The 10422-nt window shown below is 49.5% G+C and overlaps 1 long non-coding RNA gene across 1 annotated transcript; it reads right to left on the reverse strand.

The window, feature by feature from the left end:
• Positions 1-1298: 1298 nt before the first annotated feature.
• LOC117063836 lies at positions 1299-3342 on the reverse strand. The gene is made up of 3 exons (XR_004429113.1): positions 2589-3342; positions 1894-1944; positions 1299-1439 (listed from the first exon to the last, which is right to left on the reverse strand). It is a non-coding gene; the product is annotated as an uncharacterized LOC117063836 (long non-coding RNA).
• Positions 3343-10422: the final 7080 nt, after the last annotated feature.

Consider the following 10422-nt stretch of genomic DNA (forward strand, 5'->3'; position numbering starts at 1 on the left):
TTGATGATAAACATTTGCATTGGCCTAAAAACAGAGATAAACAGGGGAATTGCTCCTGGGAGGCTTCTGTTAAAATGTTCACAGAGTTTAACATGATAGAAACCATCAACCAACAGGTTTATTGATGCCCAGCAGGGCTAGAGCCTGTCTTCTTCCTTGCACATAGCTCTGGGTGCAGTTCAAGCCCCACACACACCTAGAGGGAAAGGTGAGAACTTTTAGGATGGACCAGGTCAAATACACATTCCAACAGCACCTAATTTAGAGCTTCACTTAAACTGTATGTGTCAGTAGGGTCCAGACATTTGTCTTCTTTGACCTTGCTTCCCACCCCCTTCCAAGGGAGAACACAATTACATGTCTGTGGTTCATTGCTCTCCATTCTGTATTTCCTCTGGACCATGTAGCTGAGTCCCAGCAGCAGGGTGGCCCTCACTCTTTGGTGTGCCTGAGTCTGCCTCCCCAGGTGAACTGGGTATGTGTGATTTTAAGAAACTTCAGGATGCTGACTTCCATGAAGTTTAGGTTAGTGGCTTCTGGGAGGTGAAGGGGAGATGCAATCTGCTACCATAGCCAGAACCTACTTTCCCCACCCCCACCCCAGCCTCTGGGTTCTAACTGTATGATTGCAATAAAGAAGTCACTGAGGCCAGATGTGGTGGCTCATGCCTGTAATTCTAGCACTTTAATAAGCTGAGGCAGGAGGACCCCTTGAGCTCAAAAGTTTGAGACCAGTCTGGGCAACATGGTGAAACCTTGTCTCTACCAAAAATACGAAAATTAGCTGGGCATGTGGCACACACCTGTGGTCCCAGCTACTTGGGGAAGCTGAGGTGGGAGGATCACTGGAGCCCAGGAAGTCAAAGTTACAGTGAGTCATGATTGTGCCACTGCACTCCAGCCTGGGTGACAGAGCGAGACCCTATATCAATCAATCAATCAATGAAAGAAGTCACTGAGATCTTGATGCAAAGAAAAGGAAAACAAGCGGTCTGGTATGAGTTTGGCCCAATCCTAATGGCCTGGAGCAAGTTACCTTTCTCTATGGTGATGTTTCTCAAAATACACTCCCCGAATACCAGTTTCAGAATCACCTGCCAGAGATCTGGGTCCCACGCCAAGCTGGCTGAAGGAATCAAAGTCTCTAGCAGTGGGGCCACATTCTCATGTTTGAGGACCGTGGTCTAAAGACTCTGAGTTTGTTATCCATCAAATGAACACAGGCCATAGCTACTTAATGAGGTTATTGTAAGGACCAAAATGGTATAGTGTATGTAAAGTAGTATATGGTCTGGTTCATCAGTTAAGAGCATATTTGGGATCCAAACAGACCTGAACTTGAAACCGGATTTTGCCACTTACCAGCTATGTGATCTTGAGAAAAGTACATCCTCTCTGAGCCCCTATTTTCATAAGCTGTAAAATGTGGACAGTAATACCTAACTCCTGGAAGCCACAGGACGATTAAATGAAAGGCTACATGAAAAATGCTTAACACATACCTGGCACAAGGTAAGTATTCCAGTCATGAACACATTTTTCCTCCTTCCCAGAAAAATACTTCAAACATGAGTCAGAGTATACTCCCTGTTTTACTACCACGGTGAGACTTACTATGCTTTTCCTACAGAACTTCCCAACTTGGTCTTAAGTTTTGTCTTTTATAAGTAATTGCCCAGGCTCTTCCAGTCTCTGTTAAGACAGGCTTATAAACTGTTACTATCTTGCTTATCTGGGACTAATAAATTGGCATCTTGGCTTTCTGTGCCTTTCCAAATATTTGATTCTCTTATATTTCCCCCCACCCCACATCGCTCAATTTACAATCCTAAACTATGGGATAATAGTCCTATCTCCATAGTAACTATTCAAGAAAGTGAAAAATATTTTTACCATATTAACGGAGAGTTCGTAGCTAAGGGTATATCTTCACAGCAACTGGTGCTAAAAGAAATAAAAGGAAGGCAAGTTGCAGGAAACCAAAAGATTGGCTTCAGCTGACCCTGGGAAATCCCTGGCAGCTGTACCCCCCAAAATCGACCTCCTTCAGCCCTGGTCTCATATCCCATGCCAGGAAAGAAGGGCATAGGGGCTATCTGGGGTGAAGTCTGGATTAAAGTTCCTGACAAACAAGGCCACCTCCTTGTCCCAGGGCCAATTCTAAAGGTTCCATCTGATACTGTGGGGAAGCTCTCTTCCCCTAGCAGTCAACTCTCAGTAATTCAAAAATGTATTTATTTATCCTACTGTCAACAGGAATAAATTATATTCTACCTCCCGGTCCTTGCATTGGGGAAAAAAAGTGAAGGAAGACAATCTATTTCAGTTGTAATTAACATCGGGCCCGAGGGACCTTTCTGAAATGTCTGCCCTAGCAACATTTCCCCCAGAGTGGATAAAAACGCCTTCATGGAATGAGAGCCTTGGAGATCCCCCGCAGACATCTAACTGGATTCCAAACACGGAAACCCTGAGCAAGAGATGAGTCTCCTGTGAGACTGTCAACTTGCACGCATTTCCGATCCCACCGCTGCCCCCTTCATTTTAGGCCTCCCCTATTGCCTGCGGCAGGGGCCCGATTTTCTTACTTTCACCACACCGCGCTGGAGGGAGGCCCGCACCAGGCAGGCTCCGGGCGGCCAATCTCGTGGCTCGAGAAGGCGCTGTTGCCACAGGGCCCAGTCGCCCGAGGAGGAGGCCAGCGCAGACCCTGGAGAAAGCAATAGGAAGCAACACATACGAAACCCTAGGCTTTTAAATCTTCGGTCCAGAACCCGGGTCCGCGCACTTTGCGCCACACCCGCCAGGAAGCTCCCTTGCCCCCGCCCTCTGCCCTCCTCCTGCTGATCCGCCGCGAATTATGGAGTGAGTGCAGGGACCCATGTCTGGAGTGCCAGGGGTTCTCCGGAACGGACCCCAGGGAACCCGAAACCCGGCATGGCCCTCCACCTGGGTGCACCCAATCTGATCCCGCAGCATTCCCTGCCTCTAGGCTGAGAGAGGGAAGAGAGGGAGGGTAGACAGAAAGTTAAAGACATCTCTTCCCCCACCCCAGCTAAGGTTTGGAACCGCACACCCGCAAGCCGGAGAAACCCCGACGCGCGCCCCGCACTCCTGCCTGGAGACCCGGCTGGGCTACGGGATCTATTACGCTCCGCGGAGAGGAAATCCCGTCCTTCCACTCCCTTCCTGGAAGAGTTGCTGCTTATGCAAAGGAAGGGAGGAGGGTAGCGTCCGGATGCCAGCAGAAGCAGCCGGCAACCCAGAGCAGGACCTCCGGGATGAAGCCATAGCAAACGGACCCCGGCATTTCCTACAGGTCCTGGGGCCCAGCCTAGGGGTCCCCGGCAATGACCTTCCCCGCCCACCTTCCGGAGGCGGAGCCCGGCCCGCGCGGCCCTGAAGGAGAAGTTTCCTGCCGCTCCTAGGGGGCGCCATGAGCCGCGGCGAGCGCCCCTTTCTTCCTCCCAGCGAAGGAAGAATTCCCCAGAGCGGCGGCACTAAAGGGGCGCGAGGTCCTTTTCTTAACCAAAACCTCCCTCCGTAGCACTCGCGCTTCCCTTCTCCTTGGAAACTCCATGCTGGAGCTTGGGGACATACAAGCTCCTAACCAAGCCTTGGGACGCTCGCAACACGAGGGAACTTTCTTCCCAGATCCCGCCAAGTTAGGGGTGGGAGGAAGCGCACCCGTCGAGTTTGACCTGCTTGCGCTGTCTCCCTCGATTATGAAATTGAAAGACTAAGCGTGATTTCCTCTGCAACGCTGTCTCCATTTCTTGTCCTGACAGAGGGTTGGTCTCAACTGACAAAGTTACAGATGTGGCCTTAATCCCAGCCCCGCTCCCAAGCAGAGGAGAAGAGTGAGAAAGAGGGAAAAGCAGAGGTCTGATCTCTCCCTTCAGATATTTATCTCTCTAGCCAACAGTTTTCTTCTCCCCACACCTCCCCATCACGCGAAAAATTAGTCTCATTTGTACAGAAGCTTCTCCCGGGTACAGGGTCCGGGAGCGTGCAGAGGGTAGCCGGAGCTGAGAGCTAAGGCCGAACCTAGATTTTTCATGAGACTGTGGCAAAATGAAAGAAGAACCAGGGACGGAGGGTGGATACGTGCCATACCGGGCGACTGGAATCTGGCCTTAGGGGAGAGAAGCTTATTTAACCCGCAGATTTGCTTCTCAACTGTGGCCCGGCCCCACACCACCGCCACCCCACCCAACAGGTTTGCAAACCACATTTCAAGCCCGAGGGACTCAAGCCGGGAAAGGTCATCCCAGGAGCTTGGACCTGCAAGGCCCAGTGTGTCTGGGAAAGGGGGGGTTCTAGTCTTGTTAGACTAGAACGACGCCACTGGGTCACAAACCTGACTCACGCGCAAGGCGAGGGCAGGCGGCGGTCTGCACGCTTGTGGACTTCGTGCACAGTCGGTCTGCGGTGCCTTCCACCCGCCAGCACGGGGCTGTTCTCTTAATGAATTACTAATGAGTTAAAATTGGGCAGCAGGCTTAATTAAAGCGTAGAGGCAATGTGTTTACCACATTGTAATTGAACTCATTAGGGCTATGGCTTTTTGTTTTTTAAGCAGCCGCTTTCCTTCTCTGCGTCGAATAATCTATGGGAAGCGTTTATTAGAGAAGGAGGGAGCAGGGCAGAAACAGTCCATCAATTCTTTCAATGAAAAAGACAGGACGAGGATGGGGAGGAGTATGCAACGCCTCCATTCCGCCGATGTCTTGGTGGAGCCAAGGCTAAACCGAGGCTTCCTAAGAAGTTTCAAGGGTAGGATGACCCAGTGAGGGTTGCCGGCACTTGGAAAGTTGCCAAGGAAGGAGCTAGGCCGGAGCCTGAAAGGCAAACTTTGTAATATCACACAGGTCTACCAAACTCGGTCTTCATCCCCTCCTGGAACGCTGGGCTCCAAATGAAACCCCTGGCCCGCGCTCTCCCGGACACGCAGTCTGACACTTCGTTATGAGATGGATTCGACTTTTTTTTTTTTTTTTTTTTAAAGCAGCCTATGTTCAGCCCTAAAGCTTTCCTTCCTGGGGATGCTGAGAAGGGCTCAGTCTTCTGTATCCAATCTCCCCAGCTCCCCTCCTGGAGAGGCACAATAGGTTCTCATCTCACTTCAGGTGGTCGTTCCCTGGGAGAGTATGGAAAGGGTGCCCCCTCCTAGTGGACTGCCGGTGGGCGGTACAGGAGAAGTGCACCTGCGCGTCCTGGGACAATCTTTATGGTAGTGAGTTCAAGCTGCCGGCCCAGGCTGCGCGCCCCCAGGGTGGATTGCTCCCTCCTGCCCCTGGCCCTACTCCAATTACTAGGCCTTCAGCCCTCGCCTCATTTATGTCCTCCTTCGACCACTGGGCATGGAGGAGTGAAGGGTGGGGTGATGGGGCTGGGGCTGACGCTGCGGTCCTCGCCCTGCCCTGCCCTGCCTGACCAACAGGCGGCGTCAGAGACCCAGGTCTGAGGTGGGGAGCCGGGGGGTGCGGATCTGAGCAAGCTAAGCCGAGAAGGAGGGCGCGAGGAAACCGACCCTCACCCTAAACTTACAAACTTGCCCAGGAGGAGAGTAGGAAGAGCTGAGCGGCTGCAGGAACCGCCGAGAAGGGGAGGGCTGGGACAGGACAGGGTAGCGGCGAAGGACCGGATCGCGAGCAGGAACGCAGAGGACCGGGAGGCGGCGGCTGATCCGCGCGGGGGAGGCGGCAGGCGCCACGGGAGGCAGAGCGCCTAGGAGCCACCGAGCGTAAGGCAAGAGGGAGGACCGCGAGCAGGGGGCCGGAGACCGCGCCAGCGGCGCGGACAGGTAAGTGGTTTCGTCCTCCGCCCTCGGCCTCCCTTCCTTTGGAGAATACGGGGACCAAGGGGACTCCAGGAATTTCTAGCCCCCAGCACAGCCCCGCAGTTGACCTCAACCTCCTTGTCCCCTCCACTTCAAACGCACACCCATTCCCAAGTCCCCATTCCTCACCATTTGTAAATTTTGTCAGTCTCCCATCCTGTCCATCCCCCACCCCATCCCACCTATCTCTGCCTGACCCGGGAGGTTGAGGTAAATTGTCTCTAATTTGTTGCTAAAAGATTAATTGCAGAAGGTGGGTCGATTTGATTAAGGCAATTAATCTTTGGTTACAGCGTTCTGGTGTCACTTGTGTGCGGGGGGGGGGTGGGGGGAGACCTGAAGAGAGCTAGGGAGAGAAGGCAAACGAGACTTTTTGGAGACGCTGTGGAAAGCGGCTCCCTCGCCTAGGACAGCATCCAGATTTTTGCCCCTAAACCCTCGCAGCCCGCAGCCCCCGAGCTCACGCCGGCGGTTTCAGCACTGCCAAGCTCGGACAGCGACTCCCGCCGGTGAGCCTAGTAACTTCCCGGTCCCGGCAGGTGAAGGAATGTAGGCAGCCTCAGGAGCTGACCGGGACGAGGGGTGCACCCCTAGCTCCCGTCTCCGGCCCAACCATTGGGCTTCCCTTTCCCCACTGCTTGAAAGCAGGATCCGGCCAAATAGACTCCCCGAAGACCCCAATTCCCAAAACGCCATAAGGATGGGAAAGAGAGAAACCCCCCAAACGTCTCCTAGAAAAGTTCCCAACGCTGGAGTTTTCTCTTTTCATGAATAATTAACGCTGCTCATAAATAACTGATGTAGGCAGTGGAGAAGGGAAGAGGGAGGAGGCGAGCGAAAGCCAGAGCGGCCAAAGAGAGATCGAAGAGTTTGTTAAAGGACCATTAAGTACGGCTTGCTGGGAACGGCATTCCTCCTAGATCACGCAGAGCGGTTCCACCCTGGTGAGGGGTAAAAGCAGAGAGGCGAGGCGCCCAAGAGAGCGAAGATTGTGCTGACCAAGCCCGGGGCACCCTTTCTGGACCCAGTCTTGTACTCTCACCATCCTCTCACACCAACCAGGGCTTTTCCCAGAGCCCCCTGGGACCTTCGGTCATCACCCATCCCCATGTCTACGCCCAAAGTGCAGAAGTTCTAGGCCAGATAATAGAGGCCCAGGGCTGAATTTGGATTTTGAGCTCTGACCGTGCTGCTTAGGACTGTGGCAAGACTTGCCCAGTTCCAACCAATTTGCATTCACCTCACCCAAAGCTCTCCTCACCCCATCGCAGACCATACCATTTCATTCTTTTCACACTGGCCCAAAGTCTTGAGACTTCAGTTTCCAGCGTGTTCATTCCCACCTGCTCACATTAGAACCCTCAAGAACACAGTCTTTACAGTGCTCCCCGCCAAAACTGCTTCGCCCTCTCCCACTGCCCTTCCACCATCTCCAATTCCTGACTTCGTCTAAAGGTCTGGAGCATCCTGAACTCACATCTTGTATCCATCCCAGCTCTGCACTGGGACTCGTGAGTGGGGATCTCAGAACTTGGAAGAAAGTCCAAGAAGAAACCCTTGCTCCTAGGCTGCAGGCCTATGCCAGGGCCTTTTGGCTCCTCTAGGAAACACTGGCCTCTCACCAAATAGACAGCCTCAGATGGCCAGTACATGTTTTTAGAGTGAAACTCCTGAGAGTCCCTTGGCCAAGCAGCCAGCGCAGTCCTTCACAGGGGCTCATGGAGGCTATCCCACAGCAAAGCCATGTCTTTTCCTAGTGCAACCGGGCATAGAACAGTATCTTCCCAGGGCATTGGCCCAGGGAAGAAGATACTGTAGACTGCACCAACCACCACTAGCTGTGAGATGAGGTTCTGACTTAGGAGGTAGGAAGGAGCCTCTTTTTGAGCTTGACCATTGGTCAACAGCATCCACCACATACACTTCCAAAATGACCATCTCCTGACCTCTGGGTATACCAAAGGTCAGACTAACTTCTGATATTTCTGGGCTAGGAGCTGAGAGTAGCTTCCAAAGAGAAAAATTTGTGGCCAACCTTCATAGAATCTACGCTTAGAATATTTGTAATGAGAATTTTCTCTTCTCTTTATGTAATATATAAGAAAACACTAAAACCAATTTTATTTTCTCAACTACCTCCTCCCCACCTCAACACTTCCATACCCTGAGCTCTACCTTTTAAGAACAGGGAAGTTCTGAATAAGAAAAGAAAATGGAGGGAGAAGAGGAAATTCTTAGGGAATTGTCTCTCCGCCTCAATAGGGACATACCCACCCAGGAGGATTGTTGTGAAACTAGACAAAGGGGTGGGAGGAAATCAGATGAGGGGGAGGCTAGCCCTGGAGCCATGGGTTGTTTACTTCTCATATAAAATATAACTCCCCCAAGCAGGAAGTTACTGCAAACAAGTATCAATAATGAATGAATCTCCTGTAATAAAATACTTACATAATTAGCACAAGTCAAGTGGCTGCATTATGTTAACCTTTTGCAACTCTGAGCTGGAAAATTTTGCTCCAGAAACCCTCAGAATGCTGTTTTCATTCTCAAGAGAGGGTGAGAACCAAGCGCTCACCCAGCCTTCCACTGTTATGATATGGTTTTCCATTTCTGAACCAGGACGTAAGTACTTCTGAAATATAACAGAAAACTCTCTTTGGTGAATTCAGAACAGTCATTAACATTCAGTTTTAAGTGAATGTTAACAGTAAATAAAGAAATCTCTTGATTGTAATAGTAGTAACAAAGCAATAATTACCCAGTAGGTGGTCATCAGTAATGATAAATGTATCATTATTACTGTGTGAGTCTGGGAACTCAGTTTTGGAAACTACTTCAGACTTTTTAGTAGCATGGCTGGTTACAAAGCATTTCTTAGCCTGCAAAAGCCATATAATTTTATACACAATTTAGGTGAAAATAAATTTAAATCTGTATATTACATTTTTAATTTCAAGTTAGTAATTAAAGTTGGTTCATTATATCTCCTCTGAAACCCTCACTGCTCATCTCCATGGTTTGTTTGTACAATTTGTTTCTAAGACACCCAAGGTTACACAGTTCTAAAAGATGGAAAATTTAATTATTTGCCAACACTAAGAGTTTGCCGATGATATCATAATGTGTCTTGAAGAAGTTTGGGATGGTATTGCCTTTGGTCTGTTTAGCTGTGCTTTCACTTGGAACCCCTTAAGCTCCATGACCAAAAGACTTTTTTTTACTTAAAAAATTTCTGCCAACATTCTCTCTGCATATTCACTGGTTGCTGTATTTTCAGGGAAAATAAAATCAATGACTCAGATTTCTATCACCTTCTTCCCTGGGATTTACTTTGCTAATAACTAATTTTATCTTTTGCTACCACTGAGTTAAAGTGTGCATGCAGGAGAGAAGCTGAAGGCATTATGCTTATTGGGCAGTCAGAGAACACATGGTAGTTTAATAGTGCATTAGGTAATGGGATCAAGCTTGATGGCAAAGTAGAAATTTTTCAGATGAGTTGAGTGATGGGGGACAGTAAGACAGGGAAGACAGTAGGAAAGGGAAAAAGAAAAAGCCTTTATTTCCTTAGGAAATAAAATCCAATGTTCCTTCCACCAGTGTCAGCTGGGGAGATAGTAAATGTACATCTCTCTGGTGACATGTCAACTACAATCTACAACCCCTCCCCCTACGCCCACTCCTTTGCTTCCCCTCCCCAAGCTTTAAAAGATCTTGCTCTCCACACCGTCTCTGCATCCTCGGTTTTAATTACTTCTTAAACTGGTTGCTTGAAACAAAATAGCCAGTTGTAAAATAAAATAAGCCCTAGGCCTCATTTCTCATACTTAGTGGTAGTTGGAGTCTTTGTATGATTAAAGACTCTTTTGCAGAAATCCAACCAATTACTTGCTGTGGTTTCATCTTCCACAATCCTATTTCCTACTCCACTTTCTCCCTCTTCCCTTCTCCTTTTTTCTCCTCTCCCTTCTTTAGGAGTGACAATCAGAAAAGGCAAGCATCTTGCCTTATTCATTACGATAGCAGCATCTTTGAGATGCATCTTTGCCAATTAAAACTCCATGTAGATGCCTTATCCTTTTGTTGTAGCGGCCTAGGTTATTCAGGAGCAGAGACAAAAGCCTGAAGTGATGTGATCTAAATGAGCTCCGGGGTTTTCCAGCTGGGACCACCTCCATTTCAAAGGACCCCCTCCTTCCCTATATAGGGAGGAGGTGGGTGGAGAGGGCGGGTACTTATGTGTACACATGCAGAGAGACAGAGAGAGAGTGAGAGAGAGAAAGGAGAAAAGAGAAAAGGGAGAGAGCCTAGTGGGCTTATTCCCTGTGCCAGTGTTTCTCTTTGATGCATATTCACAGGTGTGTTCAGGGAGTGTGCATCCATGGGTCTGTGTGTAACCTCAGATATTTTGTGTGTCTTTGAATTTTATCTTGTTCAAATAATGTTTGCTAAGTGACCACCAAGTTCACCAATTTCATCTTCCATTCTGGATATTATCACTTCATGGAAATGATGTGCACCTGTGTGTGCCTTTCTGTGTTTACAGGTTTGGGAGGACTTATAAATGTTCTCTGTTACAA

Source organism: Trachypithecus francoisi, unplaced genomic scaffold (assembly GCF_009764315.1).
Source record: "Trachypithecus francoisi isolate TF-2019V2 unplaced genomic scaffold, Tfra_2.0 Lachesis_group19, whole genome shotgun sequence".
Lineage (NCBI taxonomy): Eukaryota > Metazoa > Chordata > Mammalia > Primates > Cercopithecidae > Trachypithecus > Trachypithecus francoisi.